The sequence below is a fragment of the Pongo pygmaeus genome, chromosome 1 (genome assembly GCF_028885625.2).
Source record: "Pongo pygmaeus isolate AG05252 chromosome 1, NHGRI_mPonPyg2-v2.0_pri, whole genome shotgun sequence".
NCBI lineage: Eukaryota > Metazoa > Chordata > Mammalia > Primates > Hominidae > Pongo > Pongo pygmaeus.
In genome coordinates, this window is record NC_072373.2 from 164,749,575 (window position 1) to 164,772,257 (window position 22,683).

A 22,683-nucleotide genomic window follows, 5' to 3' on the forward strand; every position below is an offset into this window, starting at 1 on the left:
TGAAAATCAGAACATATTTTAAACTGATCTTAGTGAAAACAGTATCTCCAAATTTATTTCATGCAGATAAAGAAGTATGCAGAAGGCAGCTCAAAGCCATAAATAACACTTTTCAAAAAGAAGAAAGGCTGAAAATTAATGTGCTATCATTCCTTTATAATCTGTTAGAATAAAACATTTAATAGAACATTCACTTAAGCAGTTAGAACAGAAAAAATTAAAGAAAGTAGAAGGGGAAAAGAAATAATAAAGAAACATTGTCTTGATTACTACAGATTTAAAACGAGTCTTGCTATCTGATAGCATAAATTCTCCCATTTTGCATCTTTTTCAAGAGTGCTTTAGCATTCTTTGGGTTTTGACTTTCCATATACATTTTAGAGTCACCTTGTCAAGTTCTAAAAAAATTGTTAGGAATTTAATAGAGATCCTATTGAGACTGTTTTGAGTCTATAACAATGAAAAAGAAATTGATATCCTTTAATCATTCAGTCCTAAAATTTATGACTATCTGTCTCTATATACCGAGTTCTTCTCTAATATGAGATGTAAATCTTATCTAATTTTTTCCATAAAAGTCCCTGAACATCTTGTTAGATGTTTTTCACAGGAACTTCATGTTTTTGAAATTATTTTAAATGATGCATTTCTAAAATATTTCATTTTCTGTTTCTTGATGGCATATAGAAATATACTTGATTTTTAAAGTATTTTTTAAAATATCAGTTTTATTGGTCTATTATTCATATATCATAAAGTTCACTCTTTTATAGCATACAATTCACTAGGTTTAGTACATTAACAGAGTGAATGTATGCTAACAGAGCAATCATCACCACTGTCTAATTTCAAAATATTAACATCACCCCAAAATGCACCTCTTCCTCATTAGCAGTCGCTCCCCTTTCACCAGCTTCCTCCATCCCTGGCAACCACTGATCTACTTTCTGTGTTTATGGACTTGCCTATTCTAGACAGTTCATATAAATAAAATCCTGGGGTCTTTAGTAACTGGCTTCCTTCTCTTAGCATAATGTTTTCAAGGATCATCCATGTTGTAGCATTTATCAGCACTTCATTCCCTTTTATTGCCTAATAATATTCCATTGTATGGATATACCTCAGTTTGTTTATCCATTCATCAGTGTATGGGCATTTGGGTAGTTTCTATTTTTTGGTTATTACGAAGAATGTTGCTACTAACACTTCTGTACAACTTTTTGTGTGGATGTATATTTTCATCCGTCTTAGGTATATACCTAGGAATAGAATTACTGGGTCATATTACCATGTGACTATATTAAACACTTATGTTTAGCATTTGAAAATAATTCATGTCACTTCCAGATGGAAGCATTTGAAGATGGCTCACGAGTATCCATCCCTGCTCTCTTTTCCCCTATCACACCAAATGGGAAAGTTCCATGTTCCAGATTGTTACAGTTACAGAATGATGGAGTTTCCCTGAACTTAGACCTCCAAGTTATTACATGGAGAAGTTGCCCCAGAGAGTTGTCTTAGTCCATAGGAGACTTTGCATCAATGAAGAATTGCATTAAGCCCATGAGATTCGCAGATTATTTGTTACTGCAGCATAACCTAACCTATCCTCACAGACACCAGGCTCAATCTCACCAGTAATTAAAGTAGTAACTATTAATGAGATAATACCCATCAGAGGGCGAGAAATTAAATGTTCTGGCAATACGAAGTTTGTCCATCTGGTGTAGAGCAATAAAAACAGGAATGCAAATTGGTGAATCCACACTAAAAATGTGTGGCATTCATTATCTAATAAAGTTGAAGTCTGCAAGTCCTGCTAGACCATAATTTGTCTATTGGTTTTATGCTCTAAGGGAACTTCTGTATACCAGCACACTTGTAGATGGATCATAGCTGCTTTATTTATAGTGGCAAAAAAGAAGGAAGGGAGGAAGGCAGGAAGGAAGAAGTGATGGGTGAGGGAAGAAGAAAGGAAGGAAACTAAATATGCATAATCAGAATTCATTTTTTAAATTAATGTGTTATATTTATAGAATTGAATATATCCAGGAAGAAAAATGAACAAACAATAGCATTCGATCACCAAAAAAAGTATTGAGCACCTCTTACATGTTAGGCCCTATTTCTCACACTAGGGACATAACAGTGAGCAAAACAGGACAAAATTCTGCCCTTGTGGAGTCTACATTCTAGTGGAAATGGGACAGAAAAAAAAACAATGATAATTAAAAAGTCACACAGTATTTTATAAGGTAAAAAAATGCTATAGGGAGACACAAAGGAGAGGGGAGGGGAGGGGAGGGGAGGGGAGGGGAGGGGAGGAGAGGAAAGGAAAGGAAAAAGAATATATTACAAGGTAAGAAGATATGCAATTTTAAATACTGTAATCAGAGTAGGCCTCATTGAAAAGGAGACATATGAACAAAGACTTAAAAGAAGTGACAGTAACAAGGCAACCCATGTGGAAATCTGGAGGACAAGCATTCAAGGCAGGGAAAGCTAAAATGAAAAGATGGTTTCTAATATAGTCAAGAAATAGCAAGGAGCCCAGTGTGGCTGGAACTGAGTAAAGTGAAAGGAAGAACAGTAGGAAATGAGACCAGACAGGTAAAGTGGTAGGCAGAATGATCAGGTAGGGCCTTGGAGGTTATCCTAAGGACTTTGGTTTTTACTCTGTGTGAACCAGAAATCCATGGAGAGTTTGGAGGAGAAAAGTGACATGATCTGACATACGTTATAAAAGGAGTGCTCTGATTGCTATTTTGAGAATGTATTGAAGAGGGCAAAAAATAAAAGCAGGGAGACCAGTTTGGAGGTCCTTGCAATAACTCACGTGAGAGTTGATGGCACTTTGTACTAGGGTGGGAGTTGTAGAGGCGTTTGAACCAGAGCAACTTCATCTTGAGTAGGGGCTGGGTAAAATGAGGCTGAGACCTACTGGGCTGCATTCCCAAACAGTTAAGGCATTCTAAGTCACAGGATGAGATAAGAGGTCAGGACAAGATACAGGTCATAAAGATCTTGCTGATAAAACAGGTTGCAGTAAAAAAGATGGCCAAAACCCACCAAAATCAAGATGACGACGAGAGTGACCTCTGGTCGTCCCCACTACTACACTCCCACCAGCGCCATGACAGTTTACAAATGCCATGGCAATGTCAGGAAGTTACCCTATATGGTCTAAAAAAGGGGAGGCATGAATAATCCACCCCTTGTTCAGCATATCATCAAGAAATAGCCATAAAAATGGGCAACCAGCAGACCTTGGGGCTGCTCTGTCTATGGAGTAGCCATTCTTTTATTCCTTCACTTTCCAAATAAACTTGATTTCACTTCACTCTACCTAATTGCCCTGAATTCTTTCTTGCATGAGATCCAAGAACCCTCTCTTGGGGTCTGGATTGGGACCCCTTTCCTGTAACAGAGCCATGGAAGCAACGAGAAGTCATTATATTCTGGATTTGTGTTGAAGATAGAGCAGAGAGAATTCCCCAACTCATTACAAATGAGGTATGAGAGAATAGGAGGAATCAAAGATGACTCCAAGGTTTGGGGCCTAACTAACTTGAAAGATGGAGATGAGGAAGACTGCAGATAGTGCAGGTTTGGGAAAGATGAAGATTCCATTTGGAGAATTTGAACTGGAGATGCCTACTAGACATCCAAATGGAAATGCTCAGTAGACAGCTGGAATATAAAGATCTGAAGTCCAGAGGGAGCAGTCAAGGCTTGAGCTATCACTTTCGGAATCATCAACACACCCACGTAGAGAGATTGCATGAAATCATCAAAAAGCACGGAGAAAAAAGAGTTAAACCTTAAGGTATTCCAAGGTTAAAACCTCTAAGAGAAGAGGAGAGGCTAGCACAGGAGATAGAAAGGAGCAGCCAGTGAAGAAGGAGGAAAATCAAGAATGCATGGTGTCCTGGAAGTCAGTAAGGGACTGTTTCAAGGAGCAGAGTAATAACCATGACAATGCTACCAGTAGTGAAGTAAAATGAACACTGACAACTGACTATTGGATGAGCAAAGGTAGTATCACTGGTGAACTTGACAGTAGTAGACCTTGATGTAGTTTTAGCAGAATATTGAAAACAAGATTAATAGGAATGAGTTTTTTTTAACAGTGTGAAGAGAATAATTGGAGACAGGGAACAGAGACAACTCTTTCTTTCTTTCTTTCTTTCTTTTTTTTTTCTTTTTTGAGACAGAGTCTCACTCGTCTCCCAGGCTGGAGTGCAGTGGTGCGATCTTGGCTCACTGCAACCTCCATCTCCCAAGTTCAAGCAATTTTCTGCCTCAGCCTCCTGAGTAGCTGGGATTACAGGCGCCTGCCACCAGGTCTGGATAATTTTTTTAATATTTTTAGTAGAGATGGGATTTCACCATCTTGGCCAAGCTGGTCTTGAACTCCTGACCTTGTGATCCACCCGTCTCAGCCTCCGAAAGTGCTAGGATTACAGGCATGAGGCACCATGCCCAGCTGAGATAATTCTCTCAAAAAATATTGTTTTAAAGGAGAGAGAAGAAATCCCTTAATCTCATAAACATAATGTTAAGCAAAATAATCTATGAATTAATGCCTACTATAATCATATAAAACTTTTTTTGAGCCAGGCATGGTGACTCACACCTGTAATCCCAGCACTTTGGGAGGCCGAAGTGGGCAGATCATGAGGTCAGGAGATTGAGACCATCCTGGCTAACACGGTGAAACCCCATCTCTACTAAAAATACAAAACAAACAAACAAAAAAAAAATAGCCAGGTGTGGAGGCACACGCCTATAATCCCAGATACTTGGGAGGCTGAGGCAGGAGAATCGCTTGAACCTGGGAGGCGGAGGTTGCAGTGAGCTGGGATCGTGCCATTGCACTCCAACCTGGGTGACAGAGAGAGACTCTGTCTCAAAATAAATAAATAAATAACTTTCTTTTTAAAAAAAAGGTAAATTAGATTTGTGATGAAGAAGGAACAAACAAGAAGTTTTGGGATATTTGCAATGTTCTTTTTTTGGGGGTGGTGAGTAGTGAGAAATTTGCCTTACAATTACCTATTATAATGATTTATCATATTATCTGTCAACCATTAAATCTGTTTTATATGCTTCTCTCTATATTCATTACAGTTCAAATATCTTAAAGATTTTATTTATATAAGATTTGTAGTTTAAAATATTTTAAATATTAATAAGATTATGTGTGACGATAACAGGTAATATCACTATTAAGTCACAAAAAGTATTAAATCAGCCTGGGCAACATAGCAAGACTCCAAAAAACATGTTTGAGAAGGAATATTCCAAACTATAAGCAGATCGTATTTGAAGAGCAACTCCAAAAGGTTGTACATACTGAGTGTGGCCAGTAGGTGAACATTTGCAACTTTCTAATTTAATTAAAACTGGAATTTGTAAATCACATAAAGTCTTAAGAATTAGAGCAGACTATAAGCCTTTTTCTTCATTTTTAACTCCACAGGACATACTCTTTAAGTGGGTGTGTTTGGCTCTCAGTATGAAAAATGCAGTACAATATCTGCCAAGAGAGTTCTTTTTTTTTTTTTCTGGATACTTTTAGTATTTATTTCCAAGACCTCCCAGAAATATTGCACTTCACAAATACACACCATTTGTTCCTATAATAGTGATCAAAGTGTGAAGAGATTACTTTTTTCTCAGTAAATTGCTGAGAGAGTAAGTCCCCACATTACAAAGGAGGAACAGATCCTCTGACAAACATGATGACACTCCCAAGCCATGAATGAGTTGGCTGTGGACCGTGAGCTGTCAGACCCATCCAGTTTCAGTTGTTTTCCAAATGACTAGCAATCAGGGTATATTTGAGTTCTACGATTCCCTGTTCACTCAACAAGCAATTTACTTAAATCTCTGAGCATCTGTTTCAACGGAGATGACTATCTCTACTTCACCAGAGAATACGAGGGAAGATAAATGCCAGAATAACTTACGACATTTCCAGCCCAAAGGCAAAAAGGCACTGAAAATTAGTTAAAATGTACTCATAAAAGAGTACTTCAAATCCATTTCACTCTCCCAAATTGCATACAAAGCACATGTGGGTGAGAAAAGATTGTTTTATTATTTTGAATCCAAGCCACCGAAAAGAGGCAGAAATATTCTTAAACCTGTCCTTACTAGTGATAACTAAGTTTCAAATAATCTTGAAAATGCTACGGATAAAACATTAGAAGTAGCAACAAAAGCTACTGTAACATTCTCTGTCTGCTAAAACAACCCGACATTTTCTTTTAATCAAAAAGAAAGTACGAAGTACACTAACCCTTCACAGTACATACTCACTGTACACACTTTTGTGTGTGTGTGTGTCCATTCCTAATTTCTGGTTTATCTGTTTAGTTAATCTCTGCTATTTTCTGGGATTCATTCCAAGGCAACCAACTGCATTACTAAAATTGGCATCTCTGCTATTGTGCTTAATTTCACAGCGGCTCAGGAGTGACCTGAAACCAATTTTTTAACATTCTGCCCACAACTTTATGCTAAAAAGTAGCCAGCACTGTTCAAGAACAATAATTGATAGGAAAGGTGCAATGTTTGTTTTCCTTCAAACACATTTTTATTTCCTCCAGATGTACAATACTCAAAGAGAATACGTGCTATGCTAAAGCCATGTATTTTTGTTGCAGTGTTGCAAATACTGGCTTAAAGATTATTTAAGGTAATATGAGAGGTGTAAATATTCATATAAATCCATATGTTTCTGAGCTCTTTATACATGTTTTTCTCTATACCTTTTGGTGGGAAAATCCTAAAAGCCTAAGTCATAAATGCATATAAACTAATGCCATGATTAATACAGACTGTTTTTATTTCATGAAATTATGAAACTAGCAATGTTTGTAACAAGTTAAAGAGTTAAGGAATTATACTTTTTTATTCTGGGGCATACCTTAGATATTCTCAAAAGGCCCTCAGAAATTATCTTAATCCAACCCTCCAACTTGAAAAAATGAGGAAACTGAGGCCCACTGAGGTTAAACTAACCACGGTGTCATAGATAATAAACAGGAAATCATACCAAAACTCAGATTTTCTGATTCCAGTTCCAGAGCCGTGAAAGGGTATTTGTTTCAATATACTTTAATACTTACAGAAATAAATGTTAACAGAGGACACCCCAGGCAACCCTTCAGTATAAAGAACTCCATTAGGCTGACAAGAGCCCAGAATTCTAACCTGTTTGCAAACACAAGTTCTAGAAATAACACCAGAAATAACCAGTTTTTAAATGGCACCATACCTGAGGTTCCCAAATGATTCCTCAGTTGGGTCTCTTTTTCTCACCACTACAAATCCCTTTCAGTAAGTGGTTTGGTTGAGGTTGGGTTTGGGGTTTTGCTGCTGATGCTGCTACTGTTGTTGTTTAATTTGCTTGCAGGGAAGTGAGGAGGTGGGAAACAAAAGCTGAGGTCTAAACCATCCCTACAGAACAATTATTTTTTCTCTTGTCATTCGAACCAGCAAATTCTCTTCAGGGCCCCAGGGTTTACTGTTTTAGGTGGCAGTCCCTTCAGTTTCCAAAGTAGGCAGGAAGCCTGGAAAAGAAGTTGGCCGGGTGGCATGCTCTCTCGGTGGTCCCGGGCAGGTTCGCTCCAGGCGCTGCCGGCTGCTGTCAGCCGTGTGCCCAGATCTTCCTCGCCCCGCGGGAGCCGAGAGTCGCCCGGCGTCGCACCCACCCCACCCCCGCCGCCCGCCGGGCGCTGGCCCCTCTGGTGGTCCCGCTAAGCTGCCCCGGACTCCCAGTCCCTAAGCGGCCCGCGGGGCTCCGCGTCTGCCACGCGCGTCCCAAAGCCCATTCTCGAGTTACCCGGAGCGGGAAGAGGTGGCAATAGGGGGTGTCGGAGAGGGAAGCGGGTCCCACCTCGATCCGGGGGGTCCAACTCGACCGAAGGCAGAGATGGCGGCGGCGCCGGGGCTCGGGCACCTGCGTCGCGCGCGCTCGGCCGGCCGTGGGCTCTGCGATGGGGCCGCTCTGAACTCCTCGCCCAAGGTGCGGGGCAACTCTCAGGAGAGAGGAAGGCAGCCGAGTGCGTGGGGAGGTGGGGCTGAGCAGAAGCAGGCTGGGGTGGGGAGAAGGGAGGGAAGAGTCGGGTGGCCGCCCGCGTGCGCCCCGCGCCCTCCGCAGCCGCCCCTGAGCGGGAGGAGCTGACTCGAGCTGCGAGGGCGGCCGCGCAGGTGGCGGGGAGGGGGCGGCGGCGGGGAATGCCGCTGCGGGGGGCCACGGGCCTGCGGGAGGAGAGACCCGGCGCTGGGGAGGGAGGACCCCTGCCCGCAGGGAGGCCGAGAGCCCAGGCGAACCCAGCAAGCACGCGGTGCCGCGAGTTCCCTGGCAGTCACCCCCCTACCCGCGTCGGTGGCTGCAGGCTTGAGATAGGCACTGGGCTTCCCCCGTCCCTCCCACCCCCAGACTTCCAGAACTCTGCAGCAGCAGTTGTGCAAAATGCTACAATTAAGGTTGTAATAACTGGGAGGAGTGGGAAAAGAAAGCTAAATGGAAAAGATCAAAACTAGTGAGGTCATGAGTTTCCTGATACCAGGGATGCTTCCGCCAGCATCTTCGTCTTGCTTGTCAGGAAGGCTGAAGAGGGCATTCGCGCATCTGGTGGGTGGGGGTGTTTGGAGGGGATTGAGCTATATGACCACCACTCTTTCAATCCTGAAATTCTGTGATGTTTGACGTAGCAAAAATTTTTTTTGAAAGTACTCTTAAACAGTCTGATTCCAACTCCAAAGTAAATAGACATTTTCCGGCCCTCCACTCAAAATGTTCACTCATTATTTGTCTATCTATTAAATACGTCTTTATTGAGGAATGCCAGAAAATATGCTAGGTGCAGTTATAGAGTTCCTTGAATTTAGAGTTAGGGGTGGGAGGACAGACAGATAAGCATGTATTCATACAATTACCATCAGCGCTGGGTGATATGAAGGAAATCAACAGGGTAAGGGAGAAAGAATGAAGCGTAGTGGACATTCTCTAGATTGGATGGATGGCTAATTTTTAAAGGCCTCTACTTAATTTGACTAACGGCCTCATAGGAAGAAGCATTCGAGGCACACAGGGAAAGTGAGTTGCGGGAAGTAGCCCAGAGATGGGTAGGCCAGAAACAAGGACTCCGGGCTCCCTGGCCCAGCTGCTGTGCATTATGGAAGGAACCTTGCTATAACTTCGCAAATGGAGCTTCCCCTTCATAGGAATCGCCTGTCAGAACGAGTGTCACTTTTTTGAACAGCACTTGGATCTCCAGACCAGTTGTTGAAGCCAATTTATTCAGAAATGTCATATTTGTGTACTAAATGGGCTTTCAGCACTATCTGTGGTAGGCGAAAAATAACCCAGAAACACTAACCCTTGGATTTCCACCAAATCTCAACAGACAGGTGTCTCTATTGGAGGGAGACAATAATTGAGGTAGGTTTCTGCAGACTATTTAGAAAACAAAACAATACAAAAAGAGTCTTTAATTAAATAATCAGTACGAACTAACATATTAGTTTCCTAGGTCTGCTGTAACAAATTACCACAAACTTGATGCTCAAACAGAGATGTATTCTCTCATTGCTCTGGAGACTAAAATTCCAAAATCAAGGTGTCAGCAGGTCTGTACTGGCTCCCAAGGCTCTAAGGGAAAATCCTTCCTTGCCTCTGGCGGCTTCAGGAATTCCTTGGCTTGCGGCCACATAACTCCAGTCTCTGCCTTCATCTTCACATGCCTTCTCCTCTGTGTCTGTGCCTTCTTCTCTTCTTTTTGTTGTAAAGGACATTTGCCTTTGGATTTAGGGACCAACCAGATAATTCAGGACGGTCTCATCTCAAGATTCTTAATGTAGTTACATCTGCAAAGACCCTTTTTCCAAATAAGGTCACGTTCACAGGTTACAGGAATTAGGATGTGGGCATTTTTGGTGGGAAGTCACTATTTAGCCCACTATAGTAAACTAATAGAGATCAAAATCATTGTCTACTGTGGTATCAGGTGTCATTCCAGCATCACTATTTGAAATTGTATTGGCACTAAATATAATTAATTATTTCATTGTGACCTACTAAAAATAAGTATCGCCGGGCATGGTGGCTCATGCCTGTAATCCCAGCGCTTTGGGAGACTGAAGCAGGCAGACTACTTGAGCCCAGCAGTTCAAGACCAGCCTGACCAACATGGTGAAACCCCATCTCCATTAACATACAAAAATTAGCTGGGTGTGGTGGTGCACACCTGTAATCTCAGCTGCTTGGGGGCCTCAGGCAGGAGAATCGGTTGAATCCGGGAGGCAGAGGTTGCATTGAACCGAGATCATACCACTGCACTCCAGCCTTGGTGACAGTGAGACTCCGTCTCAAAAAAGTAAATAAATAATAAAAAATAAAAATAAGTATCATTAAACCTGGGCATTTTGAAGAATAACTGCCCTGTAGGAAACAAGTACAAAGGTTCAAACCCTCAACTTGTGCTTGAGTTGCAGGCAATACTTGAAGGCCAAGCATGGCACCTCACAAGTGACCATTGTTACAGAAATGCATCCTAAATGCATCTGTATAGATTTCTGATAATGTGCCAATACTGTGCTCCGAGTGAGAAGGTCCTTATAGAATTTACATTCTAGGCTAGGAGACAACTTTGAATCTCATTTCATCTGGCACAATATTGGGTACATACCTGAAGCCTGATAAAGAACTGTGAATGAATACATGAGTAAATACCAAGCAGCTAAGCAAATTATTACTACGGTGAAAAACATCTACTAGAGCAAAGCAGATTAGCACCCTGACTCATTCAGTATTTTCTTGAGAGAAGGAAAAAAAAAAAACCCTAAAAGGAAAGTTTTGATGTGAAAAAGAAATTAATGAGATCACCTATCTTCTCTTCTGAAAAAAAATCAATACTATGCCCATTTACACAGATACAGATCCTGCTGGGAACAATGAATCATGACTGAAATTATAGTTACTTAAATCAGGAGAAATATTTTATCCAAGTATTTTAGTTGTTAGTTTCAAAAACATAAATATTGCCCAACTATTAAGTTGAGAATATTGATGCGCCACTTCTTGAAACTCTTTACGAATAATGATTTGAATGACTCCGTTTTCTTCCCGGCTCAACTCTTTTCTCTTTGACTTTCCTTCTTACTCTTCCACTCTTACAATTTTAAGCAATCAACCTATATCTTAATAACTACCAAACTAGGTCTCATTCATTGACTTACCTGGGTTATAGGCCCATCCCCACACCAGTCGTGTGGCCAGTGAGTTGGGATATGATGACTGCCCAAGTAAGTGGGAAAATGGTAAACCTGGAAACCATTTTCCAAGTAAACCTGGAAAATGGGGGATATGAGGAGGGTGAGTCTTAACCTAACCAAATTACTGAGGGCAGGGAGAAAGTGGAACCCCAAAATAAAATTAGGGTGCTTTTACTGATGGGGAAGTTGACAAAGAAAAGCACATATATCCACTACAATAGACACTCAGAAAAGCTTGTGGTTGAACTGACCGTAGTTTTAAATAAAACAGTGACTCACTTTGGCCATGATACCCTAAATGTCTTTTGGAAACTTTTTCAGAATAAAACAATAATTATAACTATGATTATATGTCTAATTACCACACAAATCTCAAAAATTTGCATTCAAAAATGCATACAAAAGCCTTCCAAGTAGCTGGGATTACAGGTGTCCACCACCAAGCCCATGTAATTTTTGTATTTTTAGTAGAGACAGGGTTTCACAATGTTGACCAGGCTGGTCTCAAACTCCTGACGTCAATTGATCCACCCGCCTCAGTCTCCCAAAGTGCTGGGATTACAGGTGTGAGCCACCGTGCCCAGCCAGCAATAGACTATTTAAATAGTACCAATGTCATTTCCAGCCAAAAGAAATTTATATTTAGTGTACATGAAACTTTTAAGTCCTCATGGAAAAACAATTTACAACTTGTAAGTTGTAACTGCTAATTCAAGAACTACTGTGTTCAATGAGCCAATGATATAGAACTATTTCTATTTTGATTCCTAACATATCTCTGAGAATAAATCCCTTTAAAACCTAAATGTCCAAGTGAAAATAAATTATTGTGTTATGTGAGGTGGCAGCTTTGCTTAATGGAATAAGTGATAGAAGACACTGTGACAGTCTTTTTGATGTATCAGTATGGCTAGGCTGCAGTCCCCGATTACATAATCAAACACTAATCCAGGAGTTGCTAGATGTCATTAAAGTCCATAATCAGTTGACTGTACATGCAAGAGATTATCCTAGATAATCATGGTGGGCCTGGTTCTGTCAGGCCTTTCAGTCAGATGGCTGTTTTAAGGGTTTTCGATCAGAAAAAAGGCCTTAACCCTTTTTCCATTTAGGAAAAAAAAAAGTGCAGCTCGCTGCCAGCGCTCATTTAATTTTATATTAGACACATTCTTTGAGGCTAAAGCAAATCTGACTGATTTTCAATGTGAAAATAAAATATAAAAACTGTTCTTGGAGTTATTTCTAAACAGAGCTAACACCAGAATCATCTGAATCATCAGAATCGTCTGTAACGGAAAAATCAGGTTAATCAAATGAATCTTTGGCCAACAACTGTTGGGAACAGGCCCCCAAATCTGGCCATAAACTGGCCCCAAAACTGGCCATAAGCAAAATCTCTGCAGCACTGTGACATGTTTGTGATAGCCATGACACCCATGCTGAAGGTTGTGGGTTTACCAGAATGAGGGCAAGGAACACCTGGCCCACCCAGGGCCGAAAACCACTTAAAGGCGTTCTTAAACAACAAGCAATAGCATAAGCGATCTGTGCCTTAAGGACATATTCATGCTGCAGATAACTAGTCCAACCCATCCCTTTACTTCAGCCAATCCCTTTATTTCCCATAAGAAATACTTTTAGTTAATCTATAATCTATAGAAACACTGCTTATCACTGGCTTGCTGTCAATAAATATGTGGGTAAATCTCTGTTCAAGGTTCTCAGCTCTGAAGGCTGTGAGACCCCTGATCTTCCACTCCACACGCAATATTTCTGTGTGTGTGTCTTTAATTACTCTAGCGCCACTGGGTTAGGGTCTCCCCAACTGAGCTGGTCTTGGCAAACAACTCTTCAATAATGATGTTAACATCATTCATAGGAATGCCACATTTTCTAGGACTTGACATTTTCAGGGATTGAGAATTACTATATTTTGTAAATGGAAATATCACTACTAAAAACAGAATGTGATCAATAGAATGATGTCTTTTGTTTCTGAAGTCAACATACTGGAGGGATGCGAAAATAATAATAAAAGCATATTTCTTCGCAAAGTTATCTTGGGGTAAATGCTACAGCTACAGACGCCACTGGTGGGTATTCTCTGGGCAAACTGGTTAAGTCCAGGCATGGTGGCTCACTCCTGTAATCCCAACACTTTGGGAGTCCAAGGCAGGAGCATCACTTAAGGCCAGGAGTTCAAGACCAGCCTAGGCATCATAGCAAGACCCTATATTTAAAAAACATTTTTTTGGCCAGGCGCGGTGGCTCATGCCTGTAATCTCAGAACTTTGGGAGGCCAAGACAGGCAGATCACGAGGTCAGGAGATCGAGACCATTCTGGCTAACATGGTGAAACCCCGTCTCTACTAAAAATACAAAAACAAAATTAGCCAGGCGTGGTGGCAGCCCCCTGTAGTCCCAGCTACTCGGGAGGCTGAGGCAGGAGAATGGCATGAACCCAGGAGGTGGAGGTTGCAGTGAGCTGAGATCGTGCCACTGCACTCCAGCCTGGGCAACAGAGCGAGACTCCGTCTCAGAAAACAAAAAACAAAACAAAAAAAAACATTTTTTTTTTTGTAAATTAGCCTGGCTTGGTGGGGCAGACCTGTAATTTTAGCTATTTGGGAGGCTGAGGTGGGAGGATTGCTCAAACTCAAAAGTCAAGGCTGCAGTGAGCTGTGATCACACCACCGTACTTCCAGCCTGGGTGACAGATCAAGACCTTCTCACTTCCTTCTGAGGAAGTAGAGTTGTTAGAATCCATATTTTTACTAAAAGTCTGCTTACATAGAAAGATAGAAGGCTATCTTAAACAGACTTTTAGTAGAAATATGGATGTTAACAACTCTGCTTCTTCAGAAGGAAGTGAGAAGCAAGGTAGAGAAAAATATATATTACCCTAGAGAATACCTAAATCATTATTAACAGGCTATTGATAGAAATATGGACATGAAAGTGGCTGCTGGAGACCTGGCACAGTGGCTCACACCTGTGATCTCAGCATTTTAGGAAGCTCAGGTGGGTGGATCACTTGAGCCCAGGGGTTTGAGACCAGCATGGGCAACATGGCAAAACCCAGTCTCTACTGAAAATACAAAAATTAGCAGGGTGTGGTGGTGTGCACCTGTAGTCCCAGCTACTTGGGAGACTGAGGCGGGGGAGTTGCTTGAGCCTGGGAGGTGGAGGTTGCAGTAGGCTGAGATCACACCACTGCACTCCAGCCTGGTTAACAAAGTGAGACCCGGAAGGAAGGAAGGAAGGAAATAAAGAGAGAGACAGAGGATGGAAGGAAGGAGAGAAGGAAAGAAGGAAGGAGGGAAGGAAGGAAGGAGAGAAAGAAAGAAAAGAAAAAAGAAAGAAGAAAGAAAAAGAAAGAGAAAGAAAGAGAAAGGAAAGAAAGAAAAGAAAGGAAGAAAAAGAAAGAAGAAAGAAAAAAAAGAAGAAAGAAAGAAAGAAAGAAAAGAAAGAGAAGAAAGAAAGAAAAAGAAAAAGAAAGAAAGGGAAAGAAAAGAGCTGGCTGCTAGTGAGGACTCAGGTGGAAATGAGAAATGTGTTATTGGAAACTGGAGGAAGGGTGATACTTGTTATATAGTGATAGAAAGCTTGGCAGAATTGTGTCCTGCAGTTATGTGGAAAGCAGAATTTGTAAACAATGAAATTGGGCATATAGCTGAGGAGATTTTCAAGCAGTGTTGAAGGCACATTTTGGTTTCTCACGGCTTATAGTAAGATGTAAAAGGAAAGATAAAAATTAGGGAAAGAATGGTGAAACCAAAAGTGGCCAGGACTTGATGACTTAAAATGTTATCAGCAAAAATTAAGGATTCACTGCCAGAAAAGTGCATTGCAGAGAAAAAGCCAAAAGTGTGGCTGGTAACACTTTTGCTATTACCTCAGAAAGATAAAAATCAGTATTCAGTCATACAAAAGGCTCTTTAAAGAGATTAAACAGGTGACTCATGGACCCCCTTGGCCTTCTCAGCAGACCCCCAAAATAGAGACAAGATTATCTAGGAAAAATCTATAAACAAGCTTCTTTTCTTCGGGAGTGAATTTCTCTAATATACACGGAAAACTACAAGATTCTTGAGAATTTTATACCAGTGGAAACACTGCCACTTTGAAATTTAAAGGATAGAGTACAAGACAAAAGAAAGCTATTGGACCTCCAAAATTCCACAGACAAGAAACAGGCTGATAAAACTACTCAGATGTAAACACAGATCACACTACAAAACAGACAGAAATCCTAGGCCTACCAGAAACCTAATCAACAAAAACCTCTGGAGATGAGGAAACAGGATTCTGCATTTTAATAGGCATACCAAATGAAATTGGAGAAAACTACATTTAGGAGGAAGGCAAGAATTATAGTTCACTTCACATATTGGAAAGACAGTCATGAGGAAAATATGGTAGACTGTTCTATGTAGCTCCTGTAAACTGAACTAATGTCAATGTGTGGAATGAATAGGGAGCCAGGTTTAAACCAAATCTGAGGAATAACTTTCTAACTCTCACAACAATTGGAAGAGGAATGGAGCCTGGAATGGGCTTTCTGGTAAGACAATGCACTCTTCATCATAGATATGTTTAAATAGAGGTTAAATTATGTTCATCAGGAATGTTATAGGCTGGGATTTGATGGGAGACGAGTTAGACTAGAATGATGGTGATTAAGACCCCCACCACATCGAAGACTATTATTCAAAGCTACAACTTCAGAGCATTTAAATAAAAAAGATTTGAGGTGTAAATGATGAGTTAGAGAGTAAAAATGTTACTGACTATCCGCAATAGAGTTGATCCACCATCCACAGAACATGACCAATTTTTCCCTCCAAAGGTGGTGACTGCTTTACTTACTTTGCCCACATTTGTTCTCTATTGGTGAGGAGAGAGAAGTAACATACAGACAGAGATCAGAGATAACTTATTTTCAAGATGGTTAGGGTGAACTGGCAAATCTGAAACAGGAAAATTAACTGAGGCAGATTATCACTTAAACATATATGCACAGGCCCTGACTTTCACCAGCTCAGTTAAGCAGTCAAAGAACCACTAAGTAACTTCACAGCTTATGGTGCATTTGCTCTGCTCTGACTTTCAGATTGATTGTGTATGAATCTTTCAGGTCTGGAATACCAATACCCTGCAGGAACCACTAGTATCTATAGTTACAGGAGTATTTACCAAAGTTTTCTTGACTTTGACCAGCTTTATATACCGTATCCCATTTGTAGTATCAAAGAAGTCTGGAACAAACTGGTAGAGGTAAAAGGACATTACTATTACCATCTAAAAACCGTGGGGGATTACTCGAAACATTAAAATTTCATGAGAGAGATTTGAGACTACTCAGTTATTATGGTCTAAAGAGAACCATGAAGCTTTGTCTTTCTTTTGCGATTTTGTGTTGCTACAATTGCTCTGGTTTGTCCTTGCCTTTGGAAGGGAAAAGGGTGATGGGGTGGCAAAATCAAGGTCTCAGAATAGGTGATGAGTCTTTATGAAATGGGTACAGAGGCACTTACATCTAACAGCAAAAGAGCTGCATTTGCAAACTTGAAAGGTGCTATGGTACAAAAGAATTCACCAATACAATTAATAGCAATAAAAATTCAAGTACATTCTTAGATTTAAGTAAATGTCTTCTTACGTACTGAGTTGCATTAGCTGGATAAACAATATAACTGTTTAATTAAATAATGGATTCTGAGACCAAAGTAAACATTAGAAGAGAAAACCTTTTACATAAAGATGTTTAATTTTGGGGGTCACTTGACATACCATTTGCAGATAATTAGTAGGCCGCTTATTTGAGTACATGGCAGCCAGTATCTCTGCCTGAGCCAGAAACACATTTAGCAATGGAATGCAGTTTTTTTTTGGTTTTGTTTTGTTTAGTTTTGTTGAGATGGAGTCTCGCTCTTTCGCCCAGGCTGGAGTGCAGTGGAGCGATCTCGGCTCACTGCAACCTCCACCTCCTGGGTTCAAGTGATTCTCCTGCCTCAGCCCCTCCCAAGTAGCTGGGATTACAGGTGTGTGCCACCACACCCAGCTAACTTTTTTGTATTTTTAAATAGAGACAGGGTTTTACCATGTTAGCCAGGATGGTCTCAATCTCCTGACCTCGTGATCCGCCCTGCCTCAGCCTCCCAAAGTGCTGAGATTACAGGTGTGAGCCACCGCACCCAGCCAGCAATGGAAAGTTTTAAACCTCAGTATAAAAGTTGACTTAATGAAAGCCTAAAATCAATTTTACACATTAAATGCAAATGGTAACCGTAAAATATATTTCATTCTTCAAAAAGTTTTAGCAATTTAAAGCTAAACCAAATAGCTAATAAGCAATAAAAGAAAAGTATTTTAAAATTTCAGAAAGGAAATTGAAGAACAAATCAGGAAAATCTGAGTTTCAAAATCCTTAATTAACAGGATAATTAATATCAACTAACCAAGTTGACTATCTTAAGTGCTAGCAATTTTTTCTTTAAATTTCATGATATTCAAAATGTATCTTACTAAAGTGCTATCTCCAGGCCCAGCCAGATAATTTAACCCAAATTCTCCAGGACACACAGTTTTTATAGTGCTCATTATACAATACAATATTCTACTCATATACTTGCTGCATTAATGCTTTTTGAATGGAATGGGCATTTTATGAAAGAAAGACAAGAGGAACAAATACATACAGAACAAACACTCTATTGTCAAGCCATAAATTGAGAAAAACAAATACTAATAACAAGAAAGTTTAGACATTAAAATACTTCAGGATATCCTTATGCTTTTCTAAGAAGTTCTAAGAAGGTATTCTTGGGGTACAAAAGTAAAAATAAAACTGTATCTATAATTATATTAAAAAATAAATATGAGATGTTTAGAGAACAGTTATATGAACACTTACCTACACAAAAAAAAATGGCTTTGTCATTCCTTCTAGGAATTTAAGATTCCATAAAATATTCTTAAGGTACAGCCTTGACCATTTTACGGACTTGCTCAAAAGCATCTGTGTCTCTGCACTGCCTACAGGATAAAGTTTAAACTAAGTCTGGCACTGAAATTCGTTCCCAGTGTATCGTCAACTTAATTTACCAGTGTTTTCTTCTGCTTCAGGAGAGAACTCACAGTTACTTAAAAGCATCTTTGCATTTATTTTCACTTCCTGATTTTGTTCATGCTATGCCATCCAGAATTTTATTCCTTCATTCCACAGCATCCCTCCCTCAACAATCACCCACCACCATTATCTGCTGGCTGAGATCCTAGCCAATATGTCAAGATCCAACAAAATATTCCTTGTAATCTCCCAAATTGGGACTATGCTATCTACGGTCTATGATTGTTTATAAATTTATTTGGTTTCCATTTTATCATGAAACATTATCTGATTCATCTAATGATTGCTTATGCATATCCTTATATAAATGCCCTGAGGGCAAATGTTATGTCTTATTAATGTTGTTTGTTTTGCTATTTCCTAAAGTATTTATGACAGTATCTTAGATTTAGAAATTGCTCAAATAATAAGTATAAAAGGCAAATTTTACTGTTTCCCATTTGTATAACTAAAAAGAACAAAAAAGTGATTTGAAGAATAGATACTTCACAATGATTATATGCCTATAATTTGTTTTAAATTCACATACCAAAGGGATTTTTATTCTAAATTACCACAGAACATATATTATAGGAATTATATATTCAGCATAATCTCAATGGATTTTAAAATATATATGCATAAGAAAAAATGATGAGCTATATACCAAAATGTTATCAAAGGCTATCTTCAGATTATGGAATAATGGATAAGTTTATTTTCCTGTTTATATTTACTTTTCTAATTTATCTACAACAATCATATATTTACTAAAATAATTGGGAGGAAAAGAGTTATTTGAAAATATCTATATAAGACCATGTGTTCTTTGCAAGCTCTTCCTGGAAACTAGAACCATTCAGATGCTCCTACAGGCCTGGGGCTGCCCAGTTACTGTTGGTGGCTCTTCACTGGCCAGTTGCTCAACCTGTAACTCATTTAGACTCCTGATCTGTTGAAACACCTTTCCTTGCCTTTTAGAATCTGCTGGCATGGATATGGCAGAATCATATTTCCTTGACTATCTGAAAAGCTATGTAACAGTAGTGAAATTCAAGCAGCTATTTACACTGTGATCAAGAAGCTGTTTAGAGTTGAAAGCCAAATCAATTGGATTGTTTGTTTATAACTTCATACCAAGAGCAAAAATTACTTAACCCCAAGATTAAAATTAACAACAGAACGTGGGCTAAAATATGACTTCCCCAAGGATTTTTTTTTACATTTTTTCAGTACTTCATGCAGTATCATAAATGAGCAACACAGTGTAAGAAAAACTACAAAATTATCCAAATTGTATACGTAAGCCAAATTAATTTTTATTTCCTTGCACCTGAAAGAATATCATGAAAAATAAAGTAAAGAGAATAAATCTTGGGAAATAGCTCCTAGAATATTACCTGAAAAGGCTGTTATAAATAAGCAGTTGGCCAGAATAAAACTATTTCAGAATTATGCAGCTAAGTAAAGTTTTTGTAGAGAAGTATTTCAGATTTAAGTCCCTATGAACCTGAAAGGAAAGTGGCCAACATTTCTGACAATCCTGATAATTGGTACACACATACTACAAACCAATTTTCACGAAGCACAAAGCACTTTATTCTCTGCAGGAGTATAATGGGATTTGACAGCAAAACCCACCAGGCCTATTCCCTGACCTATATGCCAACTCTCATGGTTAAACTGCTGCAAAGTTTACAAATTTACAATGAAATGGCTGTGGTTTTTTTTTTTTTTTCCAGAGCCCAGGTTCTAATTCTGAACTAATGAGTCATAAAAGACATAGTCAGTATCTTGTTCATAATTTTAGTTTCTTGCTTTGATCATATCAATGTGACATTAAGGAAACCTTTATTAGTATAGGCACACAAGGTAGATAATGCAATTCACTGTTTTGATCAGCCTGCTCCCCACCTCCCCTACCTCTGATCAAAGTATTTATTCCCTTTTGGCAGAGAAACTGTTCCTTCCCTGACACCAAGCACATGGATCTAGGCGGAGCTACTAGTTACAGCATGCTGGCTTCAGAGGCCACATAGCAAGAGCTCCAAGCTGGACCCATCATAGTATCTCACATTCCTAACTCTGTAATTGGTAAATAGGGTGAGAACATGATTAGAGAAAGGCCAGTCAAGATTGTTCTCTGAAGCTTTTCAAACAGGAGCTTGATTGAGGGCACCATGCTGTAAGAGTCAAGGAGGTGAAGAGCTTTTTCCTTCCAGATGGTAAATATATGCAGTTGCAAGCTGCAGCTGCTAGTAGCCAGGTTCTCTGCCACATATAAGAACACTGTCTGAAGTAGAAGACAAAATTTAAATTTCAGGTCATATAAGCAAATGATCAGAAAGTGTGGCTTAATTTTTTCATGCAACTGAACTTAATTTCTTCAGTGAGATCCTGTTTTACTGGATGATAGAAACTCAGCCTCAATGAATTCAGGCTCCCATTTCTTTTCCTTCAGTTCACATCTAATTTTAAGCAAGGGACATGGGACAGAAGGAAGGCAGGGCCAGAATAAGCAAACGTTCTGATATTTGGTCATTTGTTGAATTTGGCGTCTCCCTCCTCATCCTGTTTTTCAAGTGTTGATCTACATGGATCCATGCCAAAGGTCACTTCAGGATCAATGACTCTCCTTCCTGGACCCCGATGCCCTGCTGAAGTGCATTGAAAAGTGTTCTCCAGCACCACTCTGGGCTCTGGGCACCTGGGTGAAGGCCCAGCAACATGACTATGCTAGGCTCAGGAATTAGTCTACTGCTCCTACACCTTGCTGAGGCAAGTTGGAACTCCATGAGGCTGCTTCAGATCTGAGGACCTTCATCACGCAGCTGTTCCTACATACTGCCCCATGCTACCTGATAGGGTTTAGATTTGTGTCTCCGCCCAAATCTCAGGTCCAGTTGTAATCCCCAGTGTTGGAGGTAGGGCCTGGAGGGAGGTGATTGGATCATGGGGGCAGTTTCTATTGAATGGTTTAGCACCATCCCCTTGGTGCTGTTCTTGTGGTAGTGAGTGGGAGGTGTTTGGGTCATGGGGGCAAATCTCTCATGGCTCTTTGCTGTCCTTGCTGTAATGAGTGAGTTCTCACAACATCTGCTGGTTTAAAAGTGTGTAGCATCTCCCCCTTCACTCTCTTCTTCCTGCTCCCACCATGTGAAACAGCTTGCTCCCCGTTTGCCTTCTGCCATGATTGGAAGCTTCCTGAGGCGTCCCCAGAAGCAGAAGTCACTATGCTTCCTGTACAGTCTGCAGAACCATGAGCCAATTTAACCTCTTTTCTCTATAAATTACCCAGTCTTAGGTATTTCTTTACAGCAATGAGAGAGCAGACTAATACACTAACCCGAGTTGCAGAGGGGTTTTCTCTCCACCCCTAGCTCTATCTGGAATAAAGGGGAGTAGCTCTTTCTACTCGGTTATTCTCTCAGCTGTTGTGATAGTTTTCTACAGACTGTGGCATTTTCCTGCATTTGCTAGTCTCTCAGGGACAGCTCTTCAAACTTAGTCCTCTCTTTTCTGAACAAAAATTACCCTGTTCATTCAACTACCTCTTGCATGGCAGAATTGGAATGTGAAATTTTTTAGTGTAGGAATAAGATCTTACTTTTAAAATAGTCAAGTTAAATCAGTGCTTAGCACATATGCTCTTAAGAAATGTTTTGTGAATACACAGATGAATTAATGAATGGGGCAATGTGATTGCAAGACCTTGGCTGCCATCTTTTGGGAAAAATACACGTGTGTGTGTGTGTGTGTGTGTGTGTGTGTATATACACACATATATATATGAACACTAGAGCAATACTTTTCAAATTTGGATGTGCACATGAATTACCTGGAGATCCTGTTGAATGTAGATTCTGATTCAGATCTGGACTGGGGTCTGAGACTCTTCATTTCTAACCAGATTCCAGGTTGTGCGGATGTTGGTGGTCCTAGAACCACATCTCAAGTCACACCGCTCTAGAATCATCTGACAATGGGGTTCTTTAAGACACAATGGGTTGCCAGTCACTGGAAGTATTTATGCAGATGTTACTGTTTGTCAGAAATGTGACAGAAAGAATGTAAGATTGTTAATAATAGGGGAAACTGGGTGTACAGTACACGAGAACTTTCTGTACTATCTTTGCAATTTTTCTTTAGCTCTAAAACAATTCTAAAATAAGTGTTTTGTTTTGTTTTGTTTTTTTATGAGACAGGGTCTCACTCTGTCACCCAGGGTGGGGTGCAGTGGGAGTGTCTATTGCTTCTTCCTCAGAGGGTTCAGTCCTTGGATA

General features: G+C 40.0%; 1 protein-coding gene across 5 annotated transcripts in view; it reads right to left on the reverse strand.

Annotated features, from left to right (window-relative positions):
* The window catches only part of LEPR (leptin receptor), a 119,813-nt gene extending 97,453 nt beyond the window's left edge, over positions 1 to 22,360 (reverse strand). For 2 of the 5 annotated variants that reach the window (XM_054485565.2, XM_063654543.1), the window contains exons 1-2: positions 7,907 to 8,368; positions 7,286 to 7,580 (exon numbers count right to left, since the gene is read on the reverse strand). The gene's annotated coding sequence lies outside the window, so the exon portion shown is untranslated. Of the gene's footprint in view, positions 1 to 7,285; positions 7,581 to 7,906; positions 8,375 to 22,238 lie in introns of those variants that run through there. The other 3 variants (XM_063654540.1, XM_063654557.1, XM_054485570.2) reach the window with 2 other exon arrangements.
* Between the last annotated feature and the right edge of the window lie 323 nt (positions 22,361 to 22,683).